Below are 12983 nucleotides of genomic sequence, written 5' to 3'. Positions count from 1 at the left end.
AAAAGCGACTGTTCAGCGACAGACAAGTCGCATCGGCTGAAAGTAGGCCAGAATGTCAGTCCATGTTGGAGCAGGTTTAGATACAGTCTAAAGTATAGATCTCAAAGTCTGTGCACAGAATTTAGCAAGGGCCTCGCACCTTCTGATGCATCAGGTAGGTGCACAATAGCATAGCCTAACCCTCTGTACTTTGGTCTATATTGATGCGGGACATAGACAGCCAGCTGATGACCAATCCATTAGTGCAATGGATGGCTGGAAGCATTTGTCTTTGCCTTTGCAATACCACAGAAGCAATGCATGGTCAATGTACAGCAATGACACACCTGTGTGAACAGCCAGGAGACCCCCCCCCCCCATGTTATGTTACATAGTTACATAGTTAGTACGGTCGAAAAAAGACATATGTCCATCAAGTTCAACCAGGGAATTAAGGGGTAGGGGTGTGGCGCGATATTGGGGAAGGGATGAGATTTTATATTTCTTCATAAGCATTAATCTTATTTTGTCAATTAGGAACATTCAGCACCCACCCGCTATCAAGGCAGCTGCCTATCATGTCATGCCCTACCTGCACAGGTGTGCTGGCTACTCAAATGATCCAATTAAGGAGGCCATTTAGTCAGCAGCAGCAGAAGTCCTGTGCCTGGACGCTCAAACAGCGGCCAGACACAAGCAGAAGCAGAAGCAGCAGAAGCAGCAGCAGCACCACCTTTTGTTTTTTGGCTGCAGCAGCAGCAAGGCCCACAGGGCTGGCTAGCTGGCTAGCCAGCAAGCAGGTAGCAATGAAAGTAGGAATCTTTCTTTTTAACCCTGTAAGGGGGTGGTGCACTGTACCCGAAGATACTGCCATATCGGGTCAATGCATAGGGCGACGGAAGCAAGCTTCGAAATCGGCCCCCGTTCTCAAAAATCCATTTAATATATGGTCCCCAGATAGGGGACGTATCAGATATTAAACTGATAAGAACAGATACTACACTTGATCTTAGCCAAAAGGCCGAGAAGCGATAACCGTGAAAGGGGCGGGCCCAACAAGGTGCCCTTCATGGGCACTATCACTGCTTGCTGTCAGGGAGGCTGCCAGACAATTTTCCATGCACACTCTGGGCTGGGGGGCAGTCAACCACCAGTACACACAGCAGAACCTAAACCCATACCATTATTGCTAAGCAGCAAGACAGGGGCCCATTGCACTCCCACGGGGCCTTTTTAAATGCAATCCATAACCCGGATTTGCCAGGAACCCTTCTTACTCCTCCTACTTGCATGTGACACTGGGCTTAGGATCTGCATAGGAAACACACACACAAGCACACACCTACCTTTGTTGCCTGCAGATGCCTCCTTGGCTGTCCCCAAACGGTATCAAACCAACACCCACGGGAAGCTGTAAGCATAGAGGACATGCCTGCACCCCATTGGACTTACCTGTGTGGGTTAAACCCGGGTTATTTGACAACCTATGGCGGTGATGGTTCTGCTCAGGCAGAGCAGTGCTGATGCTCCTCATAAAGCTGTCGCTGCTGTGAAGGTTCTAGGTGACATCACAAATCCCTATGGTTACATACACAACAAAGCTGGGTTGTTGTTGTTTACACTCTGCAAGGCCTGTGGAAGTGAGTGACATCATAGCACTGTAGTTCTGAGGGTTCTAGATGGATGCAACAATCTCCTGTTGCTTCTATGAAGGCCATAATAGACGACATCACCAAACAGCTCCATAGTCACATACACAGCAAAGGAGAGATGTTGTTTACACCTAGTGATGTCAGTGGTATTGAGTGACATCACAGCACAGTGCTAAGGCTCCTGGGCCTGGACACAGCAGCGGCTGCAATATCTCAACGGAAAATACGTTTATATATATGTGTGTGTGTGCGCGTATATATATATATATATATATATATATATATATATATATATATTTCTCCGCCGAAATCACTTTTAAACCCATTTCCACCTTTTTTTCCCTTCTCTTCCTCTTACTTTTTTTTCACGTTTTTTTACGTTTTTCTCCTTTTCGCCTCTTTTCTGGGCGTATTATTCTTCTTTTTCTTCTTTTTTTTCGTCTAATGCATACCCCATCAGTGCAGCAATGCTTATTCAATACCGCCAGCAGATGGAGACACTGGGGGATAATTTTCTAAGGATTTATACTGATTTTTCCTGTCTGAATTTGTCGCACAGAAAGTTGCAGGCCAAATATGTGTGACATTTCTGCGACTTTAGCTTCTAGAGCATTTTTACAACATTATACATAGGTGCTGAATACATAAAAAGCGACTGTTCAGCGACAGACAAGTCGCATCGGCTGAAAGTAGGCCAGAATGTCAGTCCATGTTGGAGCAGGTTTAGATACAGTCTAAAGTATAGATCTCAAAGTCTGTGCACAGAATTTAGCAAGGGCCTCACACCTTCTGATGCATCAGGTAGGTGCACAATAGCATAGCCTAACCCTCTGTACTTTGGTCTATATTGATGCGGGACATAGACAGCCAGCTGATGACCAATCCATTAGTGCAATGGATGGCTGGAAGCATTTGTCTTTGCCTTTGCAATACCACAGAAGCAATGCATGGTCAATGTACAGCAATGACACACCTGTGTGAACAGCCAGGAGACCCCCCCCCCCCCCCATGTTATGTTACATAGTTACATAGTTAGTACGGTCGAAAAAAGACATATGTCCATCAAGTTCAACCAGGGAATTAAGGGGTAGGGGTGTGGCGCGATATTGGGGAAGGGATGAGATTTTATATTTCTTCATAAGCATTAATCTTATTTTGTCAATTAGGAACATTCAGCACCCACCCGCTATCAAGGCAGCTGCCTATCATGTCATGCCCTACCTGCACAGGTGTGCTGGCTACTCAAATGATCCAATTAAGGAGGCCATTTAGTCAGCAGCAGCAGAAGTCCTGTGCCTGGACGCTCCAACAGCGGCCAGACACAAGCAGAAGCAGAAGCAGCAGAAGCAGCAGCAGCACCACCTTTTGTTTTTTGGCTGCAGCAGCAGCAAGGCCCACAGGGCTGGCTAGCTGGCTAGCCAGCAAGCAGGTAGCAATGAAAGTAGGAATCTTTCTTTTTAACCCTGTAAGGGGGTGGTGCACTGTACCCGAAGATACTGCCATATCGGGTCAATGCATAGGGCGACGGAAGCAAGCTTCGAAATCGGCCCCCGTTCTCAAAAATCCATTTAATATATGGTCCCCAGATAGGGGACGTATCAGATATTAAACTGATAAGAACAGATACTACACTTGATCTTAGCCAAAAGGCCGAGAAGCGATAACCGTGAAAGGGGCGGGCCCAACAAGGTGCCCTTCATGGGCACTATCACTGCTTGCTGTCAGGGAGGCTGCCAGACAATTTTCCATGCACACTCTGGGCTGGGGGGCAGTCAACCACCAGTACACACAGCAGAACCTAAACCCATACCATTATTGCTAAGCAGCAAGACAGGGGCCCATTGCACTCCCACGGGGCCTTTTTAAATGCAATCCATAACCCGGATTTGCCAGGAACCCTTCTTACTCCTCCTACTTGCATGTGACACTGGGCTTAGGATCTGCATAGGAAACACACACACAAGCACACACCTACCTTTGTTGCCTGCAGATGCCTCCTTGGCTGTCCCCAAACGGTATCAAACCAACACCCACGGGAAGCTGTAAGCATAGAGGACATGCCTGCACCCCATTGGACTTACCTGTGTGGGTTAAACCCGGGTTATTTGACAACCTATGGCGGTGATGGTTCTGCTCAGGCAGAGCAGTGCTGATGCTCCTCATAAAGCTGTCGCTGCTGTGAAGGTTCTAGGTGACATCACAAATCCCTATGGTTACATACACAACAAAGCTGGGTTGTTGTTGTTTACACTCTGCAAGGCCTGTGGAAGTGAGTGACATCATAGCACTGTAGTTCTGAGGGTTCTAGATGGATGCAACAATCTCCTGTTGCTTCTATGAAGGCCATAATAGACGACATCACCAAACAGCTCCATAGTCACATACACAGCAAAGGAGAGATGTTGTTTACACCTAGTGATGTCAGTGGTATTGAGTGACATCACAGCACAGTGCTAAGGCTCCTGGGCCTGGACACAGCAGCGGCTGCAATATCTCAACGGAGAATACGTTTATATATATGTGTGTGTGTGCGCGTATATATATATATATATATATATATATATATATATTTCTCCGCCAAAATCACTTTTAAACCCATTTCCACCTTTTTTTCCCTTCTCTTCCTCTTACTTTTTTTTCAAGTTTTTTTACGTTTTTCTCCTTTTCGCCTCTTTTCTGGGCGTATTATTCTTCTTTTTCTTCTTTTTTTTCGTCTAATGCATACCCCATCAGTGCAGCAATGCTTATTCAATACCGCCAGCAGATGGAGACACTGGGGGATAATTTTCTAAGGATTTATACTGATTTTTCCTGTCTGAATTTGTCGCACAGAAAGTTGCAGGCCAAATATGTGTGACATTTCTGCGACTTTAGCTTCTAGAGCATTTTTACAACATTATACATAGGTGCAGAATACATAAAAAGCGACTGTTCAGCGACAGACAAGTCGCATCGGCTGAAAGTAGGCCAGAATGTCAGTCCATGTTGGAGCAGGTTTAGATACAGTCTAAAGTATAGATCTCAAAGTCTGTGCACAGAATTTAGCAAGGGCCTCGCACCTTCTTTTTATCCAAACTTTTATTTATCAGATTTCAATAAAAACAAAAACAGCACAATAATGAAAATAAGAACAAGGAACAGCCGGAGTAGGGGAGGCACGGGGGGTGGGGGGGGGGTGGAGGAAAGCAAACTAAAATAATAAGGATATGGGGAAAGACAATAGGACATAAGGACATAAGGTACACCAAAATACACAACAGTATATTGCACAACAAAGAGTGATGGATGATAACAGGTATGCACCACAGGTTAAAAAAAAAGGACACTTGGTGAGGCATAGGTAAAAAATCGTAAAGAAGATCCGTGCAGTTGGATCACACCGCCCTAAGGCACTACTGTACCCTCAGGGTCTCGGGAGTTCCTCCAATAGTCCCATCTTATAAGGAATTGAAGCTCACGTCCAGTACGGTTGGCTATAAGGTTTTCCATGGAGCAAGAGTATGCCACCCTTGCCCTCACTTCAGAAACACCTGGAACCTCCCTGGATTTCCAGAGAGCTGCTATGGAAGTCCGTGCAGCAGAAAAAACATGAAAAAGAATGGTTTGGTAGTCCGCAGGTAAATCCTTCAAGTTGAGTGCTAACAATGCCATGCCTGGATCTTTTACGGGGGGATGAGGTAAGATTGTGGAGAGAAATGCATATATGGAATCCCAGAAAGAGGCAATCAGAGGACAGGTCCACCACACATGTAAAAACGAGCCTACTTGATCACCACACCTCCAGCATGTAGGGTTAGCAGTGTTGTAAATGTGGGACAGACGTTCGGGGGTATAATACCACCGGTATAACATTTTACGAGCAGATTCTAGGTGAGTGCTACATTTAGAAAGGCGTAGTGGTATATTATAAATATCATGCCACTGCTCTTCAGTAATAGAAATACCCAAATCCCGCTCCCAGGCAGCTTGAAATGAGAATGACTCCGGTGCCAAGGAGGACTGCAACGCTTTATAGGAGATCGATATTCCGCCCCTGGCACCAGAGTGTCGGAGGAAAAAGGCATCATACGGTCTAGGCGTTAACTCAGAAGGCCACTCATGGTATGAGATGAAATGGCGTAGCTGCAAAAATTTAAAAAAATCCCCAGCTGGTATGTCGTACTTGGACCTAATGGACTCAAACGTGCCTAGGGAACCCAGGGGAGAAATATCTCCCAAACATGTAACCCCACTCTCGATCCAACTTGAGAAGGAAGTGTGCGGGAGGAGAAGAGATAAAACAGAGAACGGAGTAGACTGGAAGGAGACAAGAGATAGCAGCTTAGAGGACAGGATGAAGAGCCACATGTGCAAGGAAGCGGAGACTGTGGGACTAAGGGTGTCCACGGACTTACGTGTAATCGCCACTGACCACAAGAGGCATCGAAGAGAGGGCACACCCACAATGTCCCTCTCCATAGCCACCCAACGAGCATCTGAATCCCCCCTCCACCACTGCTGCAAGTATACCAAATGAGCCGCTCTATAATAGTTAAGCAGATCCGGGCATCCCAAGCCCCCCATGTGTGTAGGTAGAAACAGTAATCTAGCTGAAACTCTCGCCCTAGACCCCTGCCAGATGAACCGCATCAGATGGGATTGAAGTCTCTTAATAGAGGAGAGGGGGAACCTGACAGGTAAAGTGCGAAATAGATAAAGGATAGAAGGCAATAGGAACATCTTGGCCACAGCAATGCGGCCGCACCAGGAGAGAGGAAATCGAGAGTATGCTTTAGTGTCTCGGGCCAGTTGTATGGAAAGGGAGGAGAGGTTAGAGGAGACCAAGTCAGATGGAGAGGGAGTGAGAAAAATACCCAGGTAGGTAATACCAGTGGAGGCCCAATGAAAAGAAAACCGTCGGGAGAGGGACAGAACAGAAGTTGCACTTAGCTGAAGAGGGAGAACAGTCGATTTCGACACATTAAGCTTGTACATGCTAGCAGCACTAAAGTCGGCTATGAGGGACATTACATGGGGTAAAGAAGAGGAAGGGTGAGTCAGTGCGATCAGGACGTCATCGGCGAAGAGACTAATTTTGTGGGTATCGGACCCCACCTCAACACCCAAGATTAAAGGGTGGCATCGGACATGTTCGGCAAATGGTTCCATCACCAGGGTGAATAAAACAGGAGAGAGGGGACACCCCTGTCGGGTGCCATTAGTGATGGTAAACGGGGAGGACAGGGCGCCCGACGTAAAAACCCTCGCGGATGGCGATGAATAGAGAGCCATGAGTGCCGCAATAGCAGGACAGGGGAATCCAAATTTGGACAGTACAGCTCTCAAGTACCCCCAATGGACCCGGTCGAACGCCTTCTCCGCGTCCAAAGAAAGGAGCAGAGAAGGCGCCCGACCCCGGTGCGCAGCTGCCAAAATGTTCAGTACCCTCCTAGTGCCATCCGAGGCCTGTCGACCCTTCACAAATCCGACCTGGTCAGCATGCACCAGAGACGGAAGAATGTTAGCTATGCGCATCGCCCACAATTTGGAGTATAATTTAAGATCCGTATTAAGGAGCGAGATTGGACGAAAATTAGCAGGTTCAGTGGGAGACTTTCCGGGTTTAGGGAGCGTCACTATTGTGGCGTCTAACATTTCTGACGGGATCGATCCCGTAGAAGCTATAAAATTAAAGACAGTGGCGAGGTGGGGGGCAATAATTGGGCCGTGCGTTTGGTAAAGTTCGTTAATCAGTCCATCAGGGCCCGGAGCCTTGGCACCTTTCAACGTCCCGATCGCACCAAGCACCTCCTGAGTAGTGAAGGGGAGAGACAAAGCAGACAGATCAGAATCGGAGAGGGAGGGCAAGGAGATTGAGTCCAGAAAAGAATTGATAGAAGTAGGGGTAGGAAGGCAGTGGGGTTCAGAAGTGGAAAGATTGTACAGCTTGGCGTAATAAGAAGCAAAGGCATCAGAGATGCCCTGAGGATCAAACACCCTGGTGCCCGTAGGCAATTGTAGATAGGCTATACGGCTTTTCGCCTCTTGTACCTTAACCTGTCTAGCGAGGACCCTTCCAGGTTTGTTGGCGCACCAATATGAATTAAGTTTAAGGCGGCGCAGCGCCAAATCATACTTGTATAAATCTAACTCGTGTAGTTTACCAGTCAGGACTGATATACGTGCAGTAAGGTCAGGTGTGGGAGCCAACTTATTTTTCCTATGTAGATCTGCAAGCTCCAATTGTATAGAGAATCGCTTCTCCCTTGTCTGACGTCTGTGGTGGGCCGCTTGGCTTAAAAGAACCCCTCTAATTGTGGCCTTGAATGCGCACCACAACGTGGCGGCATTGGACACCGACCCAGTATTAGTAGCAAAAAAAGATGAAGCCTCCTCGGCTAGGCGGGGCTTGTATGTGGGATGAGAAATGACATACGGGCTAGCACGCCACAAGGAGGCACGTGGGGAGGAGAACGTCTCCTGTAGAGTAATTGAGATAGGGGCGTGGTCGGACCAGGATATAGCGTGAATATGCGATTTGGAGATTGAGTTGAGAAGCGGTCGACTAATGAGGAAAAAATCTATTCTGGTATAGACCAAATGGGGATGAGAGAAATAAGTAAAGTCCCGGCTACTAGGATGCTGTATCCGCCATATATCAAATAAACCTTCACGGGACAGTGTATTAAAAATGGGAGTGGGTTCAGAATGAGGGACAAGGGAAGTGGAGTCCATTGACGGCCAAAGGGCAGCATTAAAGTCGCCCACCACAATCAGACGAGACGCAGGGTTGGAGCTTGCAATTCTGTTCAATACGTGCCGGACAAAAGCATGTTGTTTTCTATTGGGAGCGTACACGACCACAAGGGTGTGCGGCACCAAATTAAGGGAACAACTGACAATAAGATATCTGCCACCGCTATCCGCCGCCACCTCCACGTCAGAGACAGCAATAGTATTTTTAATGGCCAAGGCTACCCCCCTTTTTTTCTGCGCCGCATGGGCGAAATAAATATGCGGGAAGCGTTTATTATGCAACCTCACGGAATCCAATTCCGACAGGTGTGTCTCCTGGAGGCACAGTATGTCGGCACCCAGCCTATTTGACTCTGCCCAAAGTAATGAACGTTTAAAGGGCGAGTTCAGACCTCTAACATTGAGAGAAACAATTTGAATGACCATTACAGAGGTGGGAAGGCAGACCGCGGCAGCAGCTGAGTAACCTTCAATAGTACAGTGATGCAAACATAATAACAATCAGAGAGCTCGTACATCATTTGCAGTGCAGGTGGACCTAATGGAAAACATATACAGACATAAATAATAATATGGTAGAACTGGGGAAAAATAAAAAAAGAACAGGTAATAGTAGATAACCATAGTGACCCCTGGAGAGGGCCAACATCGGGGAGGTATGGAGAGAGAAACAAAACCATACCTAGTGAAACATGAGCCTATCCGGCATTCAATATGACATCCTTATAGAAATTAACATAACTTCACTTGGGTTTACGTTTACCATAATGGACCACTGACCAGTCATCTGAGACCTTTTGTAAAGGGAGATTGGAACCGGGAGAGCCCCCCTCGGTCGGCACAGTGGGAGAAAGATTCCAGGCATGGCAACACTCAAGAAGCGCCTTTGGGGTGGATACCACATGCTTAGAACCACCATAGGTAACGATGATCTTCGTGGGGAAACCCCATTTGTAGGGTATACCATGATCCCGGAGAAGGGAAGTTCCTGCCGCGTATTCCCGGCGCTTCGCCAAGGTGGCGGCCGACAGATCTGCAAAAACAGCCAGCTTGGAAAATCTATCCGGCAAGTTGGTAGGAGCACGGGCAGCCAGCATCAGGCGCTCCTTAACGTGGAAAAAGTGCACCCTCATGATAACATCCCTGGGGGAGGTTGCAGGAATCGACTTCGGCTTGGGGAGGCGATGAATCCTGTCCAGGAGTAAGTCCTGTGCTGAGGCAGATGGGAGGAGGGCAGCAAAAAAGTCAGTTACAAAGCCAGTAAGATCTTCAGCTTTAACCTCCTCAGGGATCCCCCTTATACGGAGGTTATTCCTGCGGGAACGATCCTCCATGTCAGCTAGCTTGGCTTTTAGGGCCGCCACCTCATCCTCCAGATCAGTAACGCTGTCCACCACTAAATTGTGTGCAGAAGTCAGCTCACCCATCTTGTTCTCCACATGAGCAGTTCGGGTCCCGAGCGCCTGGAGTTCTTGGTGAATGCTGTTCACTGCCGAGCGTATCTCGCTGCGTATGGTGGCTGACAGGTCAGCAGCAACCGCCAACAAGGCCGCCTCCGTCAGGGCTGGAGAGGTACTCCCGGGGGCCAGCCCGCTTCGAGCCCTAGAGTGCGGTGAGGGAGCAGCTGTGGCCAGCGTTGAGGAGGTCGGAGATATCAGCGGCGATGAGGCCGACGGTCCGGAGCCGCCCGACAGCTGAGGAGACTGACCTCCCGGTGAAGCAGACCCGCTGGAAGCAGGAGAGGTAGGGTGGCTGCTAGCTTCAAGCGCCCCAGCAGCAGGCATGCCGCCGGCGCCATCTTGGAAGTCCGCTGCCGGGAAGAACTGGGTGAGTTTTAACGGGCTCTTCTTGCTTTTTTTCGCCCGAGGCATCTCTCCTCAGACTCTGGAACAGATAGCCACGCAGATGCAAGAGGTATATGCAGGATGTAGCCGGTTTGTGCCGCTATAGAGCCGGAGACAGACGGAGCTCACTTATCTAGCGTCCTCCGCCATGCGCGTCCAGGCCACGCCCCCCGGGCCTCGCACCTTCTGATGCATCAGGTAGGTGCACAATAGCATAGCCTAACCCTCTGTACTTTGGTCTATATTGATGCGGGACATAGACAGCCAGCTGATGACCAATCCATTAGTGCAATGGATGGCTGGAAGCATTTGTCTTTGCCTTTGCAATACCACAGAAGCAATGCATGGTCAATGTACAGCAATGACACACCTGTGTGAACAGCCAGGAGACCCCCCCCCCCCCCATGTTATGTTACAGAGTTACATAGTTAGTACGGTCGAAAAAAGACATATGTCCATCAAGTTCAACCAGGGAATTAAGGGGTAGGGGTGTGGCGCGATATTGGGGAAGGGATGAGATTTTATATTTCTTCATAAGCATTAATCTTATTTTGTCAATTAGGAACATTCAGCACCCACCCGCTATCAAGGCAGCTGCCTATCATGTCATGCCCTACCTGCACAGGTGTGCTGGCTACTCAAATGATCCAATTAAGGAGGCCGTTTAGTCAGCAGCAGCAGAAGTCCTGTGCCTGGACGCTCCAACAGCGGCCAGACACAAGCAGAAGCAGAAGCAGCAGAAGCAGCAGCAGCACCACCTTTTGTTTTTTGGCTGCAGCAGCAGCAAGGCCCACAGGGCTGGCTAGCTGGCTAGCCAGCAAGCAGGTAGCAATGAAAGTAGGAATCTTTCTTTTTAACCCTGTAAGGGGGTGGTGCACTGTACCCGAAGATACTGCCATATCGGGTCAATGCATAGGGCGACGGAAGCAAGCTTCGAAATCGGCCCCCGTTCTCAAAAATCCATTTAATATATGGTCCCCAGATAGGGGACGTATCAGATATTAAACTGATAAGAACAGATACTACACTTGATCTTAGCCAAAAGGCCGAGAAGCGATAACCGTGAAAGGGGCGGGCCCAACAAGGTGCCCTTCATGGGCACTATCACTGCTTGCTGTCAGGGAGGCTGCCAGACAATTTTCCATGCACACTCTGGGCTGGGGGGCAGTCAACCACCAGTACACACAGCAGAACCTAAACCCATACCATTATTGCTAAGCAGCAAGACAGGGGCCCATTGCACTCCCACGGGGCCTTTTTAAATGCAATCCATAACCCGGATTTGCCAGGAACCCTTCTTACTCCTCCTACTTGCATGTGACACTGGGCTTAGGATCTGCATAGGAAACACACACACAAGCACACACCTACCTTTGTTGCCTGCAGATGCCTCCTTGGCTGTCCCCAAACGGTATCAAACCAACACCCACGGGAAGCTGTAAGCATAGAGGACATGCCTGCACCCCATTGGACTTACCTGTGTGGGTTAAACCCGGGTTATTTGACAACCTATGGCGGTGATGGTTCTGCTCAGGCAGAGCAGTGCTGATGCTCCTCATAAAGCTGTCGCTGCTGTGAAGGTTCTAGGTGACATCACAAATCCCTATGGTTACATACACAACAAAGCTGGGTTGTTGTTGTTTACACTCTGCAAGGCCTGTGGAAGTGAGTGACATCATAGCACTGTAGTTCTGAGGGTTCTAGATGGATGCAACAATCTCCTGTTGCTTCTATGAAGGCCATAATAGACGACATCACCAAACAGCTCCATAGTCACATACACAGCAAAGGAGAGATGTTGTTTACACCTAGTGATGTCAGTGGTATTGAGTGACATCACAGCACAGTGCTAAGGCTCCTGGGCCTGGACACAGCAGCGGCTGCAATATCTCAACGGAGAATACGTTTATATATATGTGTGTGTGTGCGCGTATATATATATATATATATATATATATATATATATATATATATTTCTCCGCCGAAATCACTTTTAAACCCATTTCCACCTTTTTTTCCCTTCTCTTCCTCTTACTTTTTTTTCACGTTTTTTTACGTTTTTCTCCTTTTCGCCTCTTTTCTGGGCGTATTATTCTTCTTTTTCTTCTTTTTTTTCGTCTAATGCATACCCCATCAGTGCAGCAATGCTTATTCAATACCGCCAGCAGATGGAGACACTGGGGGATAATTTTCTAAGGATTTATACTGATTTTTCCTGTCTGAATTTGTCGCACAGAAAGTTGCAGGCCAAATATGTGTGACATTTCTGCGACTTTAGCTTCTAGAGCATTTTTACAACATTATACATAGGTGCTGAATACATAAAAAGCGACTGTTCAGCGACAGACAAGTCGCATCGGCTGAAAGTAGGCCAGAATGTCAGTCCATGTTGGAGCAGGTTTAGATACAGTCTAAAGTATAGATCTCAAAGTCTGTGCACAGAATTTAGCAAGGGCCTCGCACCTTCTGATGCATCAGGTAGGTGCACAATAGCATAGCCTAACCCTCTGTACTTTGGTCTATATTGATGCGGGACATAGACAGCCAGCTGATGACCAATCCATTAGTGCAATGGATGGCTGGAAGCATTTGTCTTTGCCTTTGCAATACCACAGAAGCAATGCATGGTCAATGTACAGCAATGACACACCTGTGTGAACAGCCAGGAGACCCCCCCCCCCCCATGTTATGTTACATAGTTACATAGTTAGTACGGTCGAAAAAAGACATATGTCCATCAAGTTCAACCAGGGAATTAAGGGGTAGGGGTGTG

The 12983-nt window shown here is 47.9% G+C and overlaps 3 non-coding genes across 3 annotated transcripts; all 3 read right to left on the bottom strand.

Annotated features, from left to right (window-relative positions):
- Positions 1-821: 821 nt before the first annotated feature.
- Positions 822-1012, bottom strand: LOC130299963 (U2 spliceosomal RNA). The gene has a single exon (XR_008850985.1). It is a non-coding gene; the product is annotated as a U2 spliceosomal RNA (small nuclear RNA).
- A 2090-nt stretch (positions 1013-3102) lies between these two features.
- Positions 3103-3293, bottom strand: LOC130299962 (U2 spliceosomal RNA). Its single transcript, XR_008850984.1, has one exon. It is a non-coding gene; the product is annotated as a U2 spliceosomal RNA (small nuclear RNA).
- Positions 3294-11077: 7784 nt separating this feature from the next.
- Positions 11078-11268, bottom strand: LOC130299961 (U2 spliceosomal RNA). The gene has a single exon (XR_008850983.1). It is a non-coding gene; the product is annotated as a U2 spliceosomal RNA (small nuclear RNA).
- Positions 11269-12983: the final 1715 nt, after the last annotated feature.

This window comes from Hyla sarda, unplaced genomic scaffold, assembly GCF_029499605.1.
Source record: "Hyla sarda isolate aHylSar1 unplaced genomic scaffold, aHylSar1.hap1 scaffold_107, whole genome shotgun sequence".
Taxonomy (NCBI): domain Eukaryota; kingdom Metazoa; phylum Chordata; class Amphibia; order Anura; family Hylidae; genus Hyla; species Hyla sarda.
Note: the sequence above shows the minus strand (reverse complement) of the source record. Positions and strands in the feature narration are given on the sequence as shown.